This window comes from Malaclemys terrapin, chromosome 6 (genome assembly GCF_027887155.1).
Source record: "Malaclemys terrapin pileata isolate rMalTer1 chromosome 6, rMalTer1.hap1, whole genome shotgun sequence".
Lineage (NCBI taxonomy): Eukaryota > Metazoa > Chordata > Testudines > Emydidae > Malaclemys > Malaclemys terrapin.
The window spans coordinates 13,181,025-13,193,524 of NC_071510.1; the positions used below are offsets into that span (position 1 = coordinate 13,181,025).

The 12,500-nt window shown below is 43.6% G+C and overlaps 1 pseudogene; it reads left to right on the forward strand.

Annotated features, from left to right (window-relative positions):
- Positions 1-4,680: 4,680 nt before the first annotated feature.
- Positions 4,681-12,218, forward strand: LOC128839611 (enoyl-CoA hydratase, mitochondrial-like; annotated as a pseudogene).
- The last annotated feature ends 282 nt before the right edge of the window (positions 12,219-12,500 follow it).

Below are 12,500 nucleotides of genomic sequence, written 5' to 3' on the forward strand. Positions count from 1 at the left end.
TTCATTAGATTTTGGCAGGCACTAGTGTTTTTGGCACTTTGAAGACGCCGATCATCATATTTTAAAACATTAATTTTTAAAGTAACAATGTACAGTTGGCACGTTATGGACATCCCAGGTCCACCACTAACTCTAGCATATCAAACAAGGTTTATAAAAGATGTCAGACTTGCCAGATTTGAAGAAAAAAAAAAATTCTTTGGTTTCAGAATTCCTCCAGAGATTAAGGAAAACACAGACTTTAAAAGTCAGGGTCTGTTACCAGTTTTCACTTTACAAGCCCATTTTGATCATTCTACATAGACCAATCTAAATTAAATTTTTCATGCATTATCCTCTGCAACATAAGAATATTTTGGCCAAATACAAGATGATTTGAATGTGGCATTTAACAAAACTTGTGATTCTTTTTATTCTCTCATTTTTAAAGTCTTCTGACAAGTTTTTGGAAAAAGTATATTACAAACACAAAAATTAACAAAAAATCCAACTTACTTGTATTCAGTTTTCCTCTTTGACAGTAAATGACTCTTAGTACTTTTGGAATGTTCAGTGCTTAAATAAATATGGACCTTTGAACAATCAGGTATGCAAATACAGAGACTTTATAAGATGAATCAGCCACTTAAAATAAAAAATTCTCATACTGCTTACAGTTCCATTTCCGATCCCCCCAGATAGAACCCAAAATCAACACATTAATAGGCAACAGATTTAAAACAAACAAAACGAAGCATTTTTTTCCCACACAACTCACAGTCAACCTGTGGAACTCCTTGCTAGAGGATGTTGTGAAGACCAAGACCATAACAGGGTTAAAAAAAGAACTAGATAAGTTCATGCAGGATAAGTCCATCAATGGCTATTAGCCAGGATGGGCAGGAATGGTGTCCCTAGCCTCTGTTGGCCAGAAGCTGAGAATGGTCAACAGGGGATGGACCAATTGATGATTAACAGTTCTGTTCATTCCTTCTGGGGCACCTGGCATTGGCCACTGTCAGAAGAAAGGATACTGGGCTAGATGGACCTTTGGTCTGACCCAGTATGGCCATTCTTATGTACCATCCCCCAAAGATCTAATCTGAATCTATATCTCCCATTTTAACTTTCCATTTGAAAGTGCTTGTAAACGTGATTCTTGGATATAAATATGAATTCCAATATATATGGGTCAATGTAGTTTAAGAGGCACAGGGATCTGAGGTGGAATACACTAGAACAGGAGAATGAGATTTTGGGAGAAGAGGCACAAAAGTGTGAATCAGGCAGGAAAGAAATAGAAAATTAAAGAAAGAAGAAAAATAGGTTTCTCAAAGGTAAAGCACAGGAAGGGGGATTTAGGAGTTAATAAAGAGCCTGCCTTCATCGCCTCAAACTGCTTCTGATTTGGGCACCTTTTGTGATAAAGGCCCACTTCTCTTGCCAAAATGCAGAGCTCTGGAAGATGGTAGGATGGTCCTCTTTAGCTCTGCCAAAAGAATCAGCTTTGCCGTGCTGGAGGGTAATTATCTCTTCCAGACCATCTGGAGAACTCAGCAGCAAGAGGGGAGGCCGCCTGCTGAGCGACACAACCAGGAAAGAGTGCCATCAGCAGGCAGTGGGAACATGCCTTTTTCCTCCAGAGGAGTAGCTGTGCTATGCAGTCAGAAAGGGGTGGTGGGGGGAAACCACTTCTCATCCTTTTAATATCCCTGGTGGACATTCCAGTAGACTTCCATTAAAGTTCCACTGGTCTCTCTTGCTGTTGAGAACCTCTCAACATGGAAACCCAGGTCATCAGGAAAGAGCAGAAACATGGGCTCTTCTTTTGGTTAAAACCATCGTAATCAACTGGAACCAGTTGAAAAACAAAAATACTGCAATACCCAGTGAGAAATATGCACCTTTCTAGTCCCCTCCTTCCCTCACCAGTTGCTGAAGAAAGTGTCCGTTCATTAATATTGTAATGCTTTCTGATAGAAATCAAAGGATTTATTGGAACACTGTAAGTAACACCTCCAGCAGGTCTAAAACTTCCTGCACCCCATTCAGATACAGCCACACAATTTCAACACAATGTAAAGATACAGCACTACCTATTGGTGGAGGTGTGGGCTACACTGACTATTACAGTATCCCTAATGGAAATGTCACTAAACTGTATTCAAATTCTTCCACTGATTTCTGTTGCTTTCCTTCTTTCAAACAGTAATGTCACAAATTCAATATGATGAGTATTTCAGTGTGACTGGAGTTTTGGAAGAGAACCAGACCAGTCTGTCACTGGTAGAACCGAATAGAAAGTATTTTTAAAAATTAACAAGCTATTGACACTTTTTTCCAAAATTAAATTTTTTTGGAGTGGTGGCTGCTGATGTGGGCTTGAGTGCATGGTGGGGTAATGCACTCTATGGGGGTATGATATCTAAAGCACAACATGTGCATTATTTGTCCGTGTAGACAGTGCTGGTGCACTTCAATGTAATGCTGGTTGAAACAGCAGTATATTAAAGCGAATTATGGAACCTTTAGTGCTCACCAACCGGTCTACAGACCAATTAATGCTCAACATGTTAGTGCTCTTTAGAAATCATACCCCTATAGAGCGCATTGCCTCACTGTGTAGACAAGCCCTTAGACACGATCTTCCATTTGGCACGCTGCCCTTCTGTTGTCACACTCCATATGGAGAGTGACAAAGTGGGTGCAACTGGGTACTGTACTGGCTTTTTCAATCCTGCCTGCCTCTTTTTCTGGCCTGGGGAGTATGCCATAGCAATCCTTGCCTATTCCAGACTACTGAGGGGCAAGCCACATTCTTCCAATAGCAAAGGCCCAGCTGTCCAAAGAGACACTCCCTGAGCCTACCTTTCTCCCTAAAGTTTTCAGGGACAACAGCCACGCAGCATTTGAAAAAGGGATGCAGAACTGTGCTAAAAAAACTCCCTAAGGGTGCCAACCCTATCCCCCCAAAAAGCAGAACACAGCCCTGAGAAATGGCTAGGAATTGGAGAGCCAAAATATTAGCTGAGTTGTTAGACAGAAATTTGGAATAATACTTCGGGATTTTCCTCAAAGAGAGCCCAAACAGCAGGGCAGTCTGGTTGAGCCAACCTGCTGCTGTGTTGGCAGAATGGAACTGGCAGGCACTTCAGGGAGGTAGGGCATTCCCCTGCTGCCAGTGTCTAACAGGTCTGGTTCTGCCTCCTAGCTGGGACCAGGCTGAAGTACCTGTTGCCATGGATCTCTACACAACAAAGAAGCTTTTCTGCTTTCTGTAGCTGATGGCAGGAATCCTCATCTGTGACATAGTGTTTCCTCTGAATACTATGTGGGTGCCTCAGTTTCTGGCTGACACTCCGTCTCCTGGCAACTAATGGCCTGGGCCTTTCCCCCTGCAAGGCAATGCTAAAGGTGTGGGAGAACAAAGGAATCAGGTGACCTCCTGGCCCGGGAAAGGAACTCAGCAGAGAAGGAGGGGCTGGAGGGGGTTTCAGGTTGGAGCTGGCTGGGGAAGGGAAGTGAGGGCAGACGGGGTGGTCTAACTCGCTGTGCCCCAGAAGGGACCCAGCTGAGGGGTCCCATTCTCTGTACTTACAAGATCTGTTTTAGACCATGTTCCTGTCATCTAATAAACCTCTGTTTTACTGGCTGGCTAAGAGTCACGTCTGACTGCGGAATGGGGGTGCAGGACCCTGTGGCTTCCCCAGGACCCCGCCTGGGCGGACTCGCTGTGGGAAGAGCACGGAGGGGCATATGCTGAATGCTCCAAGGTCAGACCCAGGGAGGTGAAGCCGTGTGGGCTTCTTGCCCTGAAGACAGTCTGCTCCAAGGGAGAGGAGGCTCCCCAAAGTCCTGACTGGCTTTGTGGGGAGCAGTTTCAGAGCATCGCCCGGGGACTCTGTGACACCATCGACCCTCAGAACTGAGGAGCGCCACAAGGCGAGAGGACAGACTGTCACATCCTGCAGAATAAAGCTGCTCTCAGCAGGATGGGCAGAGCAGCCTCCCAGCAAGCTCCTCATCCTCCAAGGTGGGAGTTGTAGGTGCCCGCTTCCTCATGACACACTACTGATGTCCAGAGGGGGAAGCCCACCTACTTACATTGGCCCATCTTAAAGCTTAACCCTGAATATTTGCAAGTTCGCTGCTATCTTCCCTATGTCTGTCTTTGGTATTTTCCCCACTGTCACGTGCCTGCCTACTTAGAGGTCTCTTCTTCTGCATGCTGAAACAAACTTTTAGATACGCAGCCCTTCGGGGAAGAGACTTGTTTTGAATTATTTAACAGCTCCCCCAAGCCAAGCCACAACTCCCCTCACATGCCATGCCTACAATTCATGTACCTTAAGTTACAGTTAGTTTGCCCTTTTTTTTTTTTTTTTTTTTTTTTTTGGGAGACAAAAACAGTCTTTGCCTCCCAAAATTCAACACCCCTCTCACAGTAGTCAGTTTCCTGCCTATGGAATTAATCCTCTTGTTCAAATAGCAAGCCCCTCCCTCACAAAATAACCCCCCCTAAAAACGTTCTCCCTCTTCCAGAGGTCATGTTCCACCTCCCCAGCACTCAAGAACAATTTCCCCCTCCAGTACATGTTAGGCTGCTCTTCACCACAACAGGATTCACTTTCCTTTGCAGGCACCTGCCCTATTTTCCTGTGGAGAGCACTGCTCTCCAGGGAGCTAGGAGATGCTGTTGTGGCTGCTGGATTGCAGCTGCCAGCCAGAAGATTAAAAATAAGATTCTGCCAGAAAGCTGGCGGTGGCGCAGAGAGAGGAGGGACAAATGGAAGACTCCCGCTACAATCGGAGGCCTAGGCAGGAGAAGCCTCTGTTTCATTAACAGAATGACATCCCCCATCTCCTCCCCATCCCTCACCAGCTGCAGGAAAGGGCCTCCCTGAGCCTGGTGGGGGGAGGAGGAGGTAGCCTATCTAGGGAGCCTCATTATTCCCACAGAGCTGCTGAACTCTGCAGGGGAAGGAGGCAGCCTCCAATGGAAAGACAACTTCTAGCTGCCTCTCATTGGCCAAATGCTTCTCTGTGCCCAGCTACCAAACTGAAGGGAGACCCCTCTCCTGCTCCTTCCACAAAACACCATCTATGAGCTAGTGCCAGTGTGACAGCAGGGTAGAGCAGTGTTTCTCAAACTGGGGTTGCCAGTTGTGTAGGGAAAGCCCCTGGCGGGCCGAGACGGTTTGTTTACCTGCCCCGTCCACAGGTCCAGACGATCGTGGCTCCCACTGGCTACAGTTCGCTGCTCCAGGCCAATGGGAGCTGCTGGAAGCGGCGTGGGCCGAGGGACTTACTGGCCGCCGCTTCCAGCAGCTCCCATTGGCCTGCAGTGGCGAACTGCGGCCAGTGGGAGCCACTATCAGCCGGACCTGCGGACGGGGCAGGAAAACAAACTGGCCCAGACCGCCAGGGGGCTTTCCCTACACAAGCGGCAATCCCAGTTTGAGAAACACTGGCGCAGAGGGAAGTATCATCACCCAGTCAGAGATTCTCTCTATTCCTTGTGCTGGGAGCTACTCATTTTCCCTGGTACTTGGCTTCTGTCCCAGGGCCTGTCCCCATCTCTGCCTCACACAGATTGATCATCAATTGACACAAAACTTCCTGGCACCTTCGCCTCCTCCTTACCAGCTCCTGGCTGGAACATCTCCTCCCCCCTTCCCCTCACCCTCAACAGGGCTGGAAACAGCCATTTCCCACTATGTTAATAATAACCACATTTGGCACTTTTCAGACAAGCTGCTCACCTGACTGGTGTATTACACCCAGAGTGCTGGATTTGCCTAGGCCTTGCACTCGTGTAGAAGGGAGGAAGCAGGTATAAGGATCCTAAGTATGAAAGTATGCAGTATGAGTATGCAGCAAAGACAGGGTTTTCTTGTAAATTTTGGATTTTCTCCAGAGCTTGATTAATAGTAAAACTCCATCACATCAATGACAGTGGCCTGCGTGTGTTGAGGGGAGTATACGGCTTATAGCTTGAAGAGCCACAGTCTCTCTTCTAAACAGTGCACAAAATCATGCCCGAGGTACGGCGGTGGACAGGGCCAGATACTCAGGTGATTTAAACAGGTACAGTTCCACTGAAGTCAGTAGAGCTACGCCAAATTTCTCCAGCTGATAATCCAAGCCACAGACCTATGCAAGAGAATCCCACACCAGTGAGAAGTACTTTTCAGTGGGTATAAACCAGGGTCAATTTGATTTAAATCACTAGTCAGGAAGACTCAATGTAATAATGGATTTCTACATAAAAGTGCATTCTTGTTCATTGTTATAAGCTTAATACATATTCATCACAATTCAGAGATAGATGTAGGTTTCATTTTTAGAAGGTACACACTATACATTTTTCAAAATAAATCACTTTAACACTTTTCAGATTAGTTTTACAGCTATATCAGAAAATGAATAATTGTTTGGTTATTTCATTTAAGAAAAGTAATTGAAGCAGATATTTATGAAGTCATTGGGAGGTGAACTGTCATTAATATTTGGAGGATTTTCTTGCCATGCTGTATTAGGAGGAGAACATCACCAGACCGACATTTAAATTGTTTTATTTAACTAAAACAACAATGTTATGTAATCTGGATTTTTTTCTTCAACAGCAAATATAATATTTTAACAAAACAAGCCTATGAATTTTTGAATTTAGTTAAACATTCAAGTTTTTTAAAATCAGGTTTGTTTTTGTTAAAATTGTTTTTAACTAAAATAGTTAATTAAATATTTAAAAAAATTAAATTGACTGTCAGCCAGGTCAACATGAGAAACTTAAAATATTGCTTCTGCAACTAACTCAGTCGTCTTCACCTTCATTTTCCTGTTTGTTCATAATCTGGAAAAGAAAAAACAAGCTTTCCTGCTTTTTCAGGTCCCAAACATTTCTCAATTTGGAATGAATTAGTCCAAAGGAAGAAAATATTCTTTCTACACTGGCAGAAGAAGAAGCTACTGCTGTTAAAAGTGAGATTATCACTTCAACAGTCTCTGAATCCAAATGCTTAAGTGACTTCCATCAGGTCACTGATGTGACTTTCTTTAAAACATCATCAGCAAACATTTCTTGAATGGTTCACCCTTAGCTCTGAAGTCTATTATAGTTGGCATTATGGAGGGATGATTAGCCAACTCCTCTTCTTCAGCAGTTAAGGTTTGACCCTGGTACAGAGTATTGAGAATACTTGCAAGAAAATGAGCTGAAGAGAGTGCTTGTCCCATTCGTTTTTTTAATGCTTGTAATTTAACTCTGTCATTGCATATTTCTCTTTACGTTCTCACTCAGTTCCTTCCAAATTTCAACAGCTGTCAAGGCTGTATCCCCACTTTGAACTTTAGGGTACAAATGTAGGGGCCTGCATGAAAACTTCTAAGCTTAACTACCAGCTTAGGTCTGGTCCGCTGCCACCATCCCAATGGATTCCCTCCCTGGGAAGCCTTGAGAAACCTTTCACCAATTCACTGGTGAATACAGATCCAAACCCCTTGGATCTTAAAACAAGGAGAAATCAATCAGGTTCTTAAAAAGAAGGCTTTTAATTAAAGAAAAAGGTAAAAATCATCTCTGTAAAATCAGTATGGAAATTAACCTTACAGGGTAATCAAACTTAAAGAGCTCCGAGGACTCCCCTCTAGTCTTAGGTTCAAAGTACAGCAAACAAAGATAAACACTCTAGTAAAAGGTACATTTACAAGTTGAGAAAACAAAGGAAAACTAAGACGCCTTGCCTGGCTATTTACTTACAAGTTTGAAATAGGAGAGACCTGTTTAGAAAGATGTGGAGAACCTGGATTGATGTCTGGTCCCTCTCAGTCCCTAGAGCGAACGAACCCCCAAACAAAGAACCCAAACAAAAGCCTCCCCCCCCCCCCCCCAAGATTTGAAAGTATCTTGTCCCCTTATTGGTCCTTTAGGTCAGATGCCAGCCAGGTTACCTGAGCTTCTTAACCCTTTACAGGGAAAAGGATTTTGGAGTCTCTGGCCAGGAGGGATTTTGTAGTACTGTACACAGGACAGCTGTTACCCTTCCCTTTATAGTTATGACAACAGCATCAGCAATAAAACAGCTATTTCCCTGCATTTTGTTCAAGGCTACAGAAATAGGCTTCACTGTACTCCGCATGTGTTCAACATTTCTCTTAAGCCCAATGTTGAGAACTTTGGCTGTGACAGTGCCATCTATTTTTTCACGATTTTGTTCACAAACTGTCATCAGATTAGGCCAGTTGTTGATATAGTGCTCAGAACAGTCCACTACTGAGTTCCATTGCATGTCTTATAGGAGAGTTAGCTTGCAGAGCAAAGCAGCTGCTGCAAAGTGGTTGTTATGGAAGTATTTTGCAGTTTCAACAACATTAGCCTTTATTTCTGGAACACCGTAGTCTTTGGCGAGGAGGTGCATCAAATGAGCACTGCAACCATATGTTATTGGGACTCTCTTCTAAATTTCTTCTCATCTTGGATACATTTGCAGTATTGTCTGTGACCAAGCTGTGTACTAGACATTTTAATTTTATTTTTTTTAGTTTGTTATAGCTTTTACTGCTACTTCTTGTAAGTATTCTGCTGTGTGTGCATTTCCTGATGGATCAATTGTTTCTGTAAGGAAGACATTCCCTTCTTCTGTTGTCACACAAACATATACAACAGGATCATTGTGGACATTGCTCCACTCATCATGACTCAGGTTAACAATTTCACCCTCTAGACCTTTTGCACACTGCTCACTTTCTCTTTCATATACTTTATCCAGCAATTTGTCTGCGACATCTGCTGGGTGGACTGTATCCTGGTCTTAATGACTGAACCATGTTAATGAAGTGTGGGTTCTTAATCACATGGAAAGGAGAGTTTGTTGCATAAACAAACTGGGAAATTTTTTCATCAATTACCTCTTTTTGTAATCTGCTGGTTCTTATCACAATTATATCTATGGTTGTTTCGGGATGGAGATTTTTTTCTCTCTTTTTGCTATAGGTGATATACTGTGGCTATATGACATACATGATGTGACTGAAACACTATCATTGGCAGATAACTCTGAAACTATAGAAAATATGGTGATCTTGAAGGTGGATAGTCTTCAGAATCCTTTATGTTGAGGATGGAGTCTCCTAAACAAAATAAGTCAATGCAGTTATGTAATTATTATTATTACCATACTGCTCATGTAGTATTACTCATTGCATTCACTGACACTCAGTACTACTTTAAAGGTGAAATTGTAAGAGGAAGATCTGCCTATTTCAGCTATTTATTTTTTAATCACAACTGCAACTATATTTTTTGCTCAAACATGAGAATTCAAGAATAGTCCAGAAGGAAGACAGGCAGTCCTTAAGAAAGAAGTATGAAATAAAAAAGTTTACCAACCTGAAGATCCTGCATGTTCAGACATGTTCCTTTCATCATCTTCAATGCAGCTTCCTCCTGAGAAGGAACACTTCTCATGATGTTGTTTCATTCGGCAACCAGGCCTTGCATTTCTTTGTTGCACTGTTTGCATTTTGCACGCATGCCTGTCTTGCCCACATTTAGAGGAACTTCCATTTTAGGTTCTCTCTTCTAGTGAGAGAATGGTATGGTAGATCTCAAATCAATGAAGGCTACGCTCAGAAAGACCTCAAGACTTCTTGCATATGCTGTTCAAATAGTTTCACTTTTGTTTCTGCTGCCTGTCCCTCCCTTCTCACATTTATCTCCAGACTTCTTCTCCTTGTCCATTCTATTCTGCCCCCAAAAATCTTCTCTTCATTGAACTTTTTGAAACTTTGCACTTTTAGAGAGAGGTAAGGGATTGACTCTGTGTACACAAATTTGCAGAGGGATTGAGGTCTGTTATTTCTCACCTCTATATATCATCTATTTTAAAACATTTTTGCTGTTAACAAGCAGGTTATCTCTGGAGACACAAATCAACAGTTTGAGAACTGCAAAACTAAGCATCTCTGATGGTATCGTCTAGACGGAGCACTGAGTCCCATTGGGTAGATAGAAAGATTAACCTAAATAATCTATACAGAAGTCCCTAGAGCCTCATAAAATTGGGTCCCTAATCCATGAACTATTGGAACTCATTTACAAATTTTTTCTTAAACATTACATGAATATATTTTCTCATCATGGAATAGGGATTATAAATTCTAGTTCTATAGTATGAAACATCTTTGAGTTTAATTAAGACACATTTAATTAAACTCAATCTTTAGATCAGATTTTTTGGATAAAATGCTTTTTGAGGAGAAAGCCTATTTAAATTAAAAAAAAAAATCAGATTTTTTTTAATATTTAAAAAAATGATTTTTATCCACTCTGGTATAAACTATACACTTTAGGTACTGGATTCAAATTAATATTTTAAACACCATTTCCTTTTTGCTAAAATCCTAGCTTGTTTGTGACACATATGTAACCTTTGGGTGGGCTAGAGTTCACTTCATTTCCCATCTCCAGTGCCTTAAAAACCACCACCAACCCAGCTCCCATAGAAAGTAGCTGGAGACCCAGAGTTCAGTCTCTAAGGATTTTCAGCAAGGATTGAACAGGGTCAACCTCCCCACATTCAAGTCGCAAAAGGAACTAAAGAAATTAATTTAATCAAATAACTTTATCAAATCTTATGATAAAGAAATAATCTAATTTTTACAGCATGACATGGCTATTTTATAATCCACAGACATTACCTTCAGTTATACATAAACATAAATTAAAAAAAAACAAATTAAAATTGGAACAGTTCAGTCTTCACAGAAACACAGCAAGAGGAAACTGGAAGTTAGGTTTTGTTCACCTAAGTCTTAGTTAGAGTCTTTGATCACCAAATCTCTACAGTCTGCTGAGTCTAAAACAACATCTTCCCTCCCCTGGCTTGTAGGAACCTTCAGCTGGAATCCACGCAGTTACTACATTTAAAGAAAAGTTGGTGAATCAGACTAGTTGAGACAATTTAACTAGAACAGTTTGACTAAAATCAAAACAACATTCAAAGCGTACAATTAAAATAGAAGTTCTTTTTCCCTCCCAATTTCCCCTGGCTATAATTAGCATTGCCCAGGCTTCCCTGTTGGAGGGTAACAATATCCCTAACCGGCTGCAAAGTGCTTCCGAGTTAGGGCCAACAGCCTGCTTCCCGCTCCTGGCTCAGCTTCTCCCAACTCACCCAGGGCACATGGCCCCCTGCAAAGCAGCTGCCCTCACTGCTCCCCCTCCCAGAGTCGGACTCCAACAACAGGGAACCTATTGGAGCAGACCAAAAACTACCACATCCAATTCCAGAAGCTTCTGGATGTGGAGTGCTTAATCTGCCTAGCAACAGTGACCCAGAGCCCCTGGCTCAGCTCCACCATGGCTGTCCCACTCCGCGCACTGCTCCACCCGGCCCGGGCCCCAGCCCGCCTGCTGCTGCGAGCCCCGGCTTAGCTCTGCTCGGCAGGCACTCAGTTCCAGTACCTCTTGGTGGAGAAGCAGGGGGCGAAGCGTGATCCAGCTGAACCACCCCAAGGCCTTGAATACCCTCTGCAATGGCCTGATGAACGAGATGAACCAGGCCCTGGACTCCTTCGAGAAGGACCCACATGTGGGAGCCATCGTCATCACCGGCAGCGAGAAAGCCTTCGCAGCTGGAGCAGATATAAAGGAGATGCAGACCAGAACCTTCCAGGAATGTTACGGTGGCAATTTTCTTGCACACTGGAATACAGTTTCTCTGGTCAGGAAGCTGGTCATAGCAGCTATGAATGGATATGCTCTGGGCGGTGGCTGTGAGCTGGCCATGATGTGTGATGTGATATCTATGCTGGCGAGAAAGGGCAGTTTGGGCAACCTGAAATCTTGTTGGGAACCATTCTAGGAGATGGCAGGACTCAGAGACTCATGAGAGCAGTGGACAAGTCCCTGGCGATGGAAATGGTCCTCACAGGAGACAGGATCTCTGCTCAGGAAGCCAAAAAAGCAGGCCTGGTCAGCAAAATCTACCCCATGAAGAAACTGCTAGAAGAAGCCATCAGCTGTGGGGAGAAGATTGTAGGGAATTCTAAGCTTGTAACAGCAATGGCCAAGGAAGCGGTCAATGCAGCCTTCGAGATGACGCTGACGAGGGGGATAAAATGGAGAAGAGGCTCTCCCTCGCCACCTTTGCTACGGATGACCAGAAGGAAGGGATGGCAGCCTTTGTGGAGAAAAGAAAGGCAAACTTCACAGACCACTGAATGCCAGCGTGCCTTGTCCTTTTCGAGCTGCTGAGATGGAGCCCCTCCCTTGATCCCCTTGCAGTGTTGGACTGACAAATAACCATTGCAGCAGGTTGCGCCCGGCAGTAACCAATACGGGTGCCAAATCCTGTGCCACTGTCCTGGGAGGAAAAGTCCTTTGATTCACAAACACTACATTACATGGGGTGTTGGGGAAGGAGCTGCTGTAGGCTAGCCTAACGGTTTGGGCCCTTCCACATAATGAGGTGATGGGGAGTAGGGGGCACATCTGATCTGAATCTCAAATGACCCAA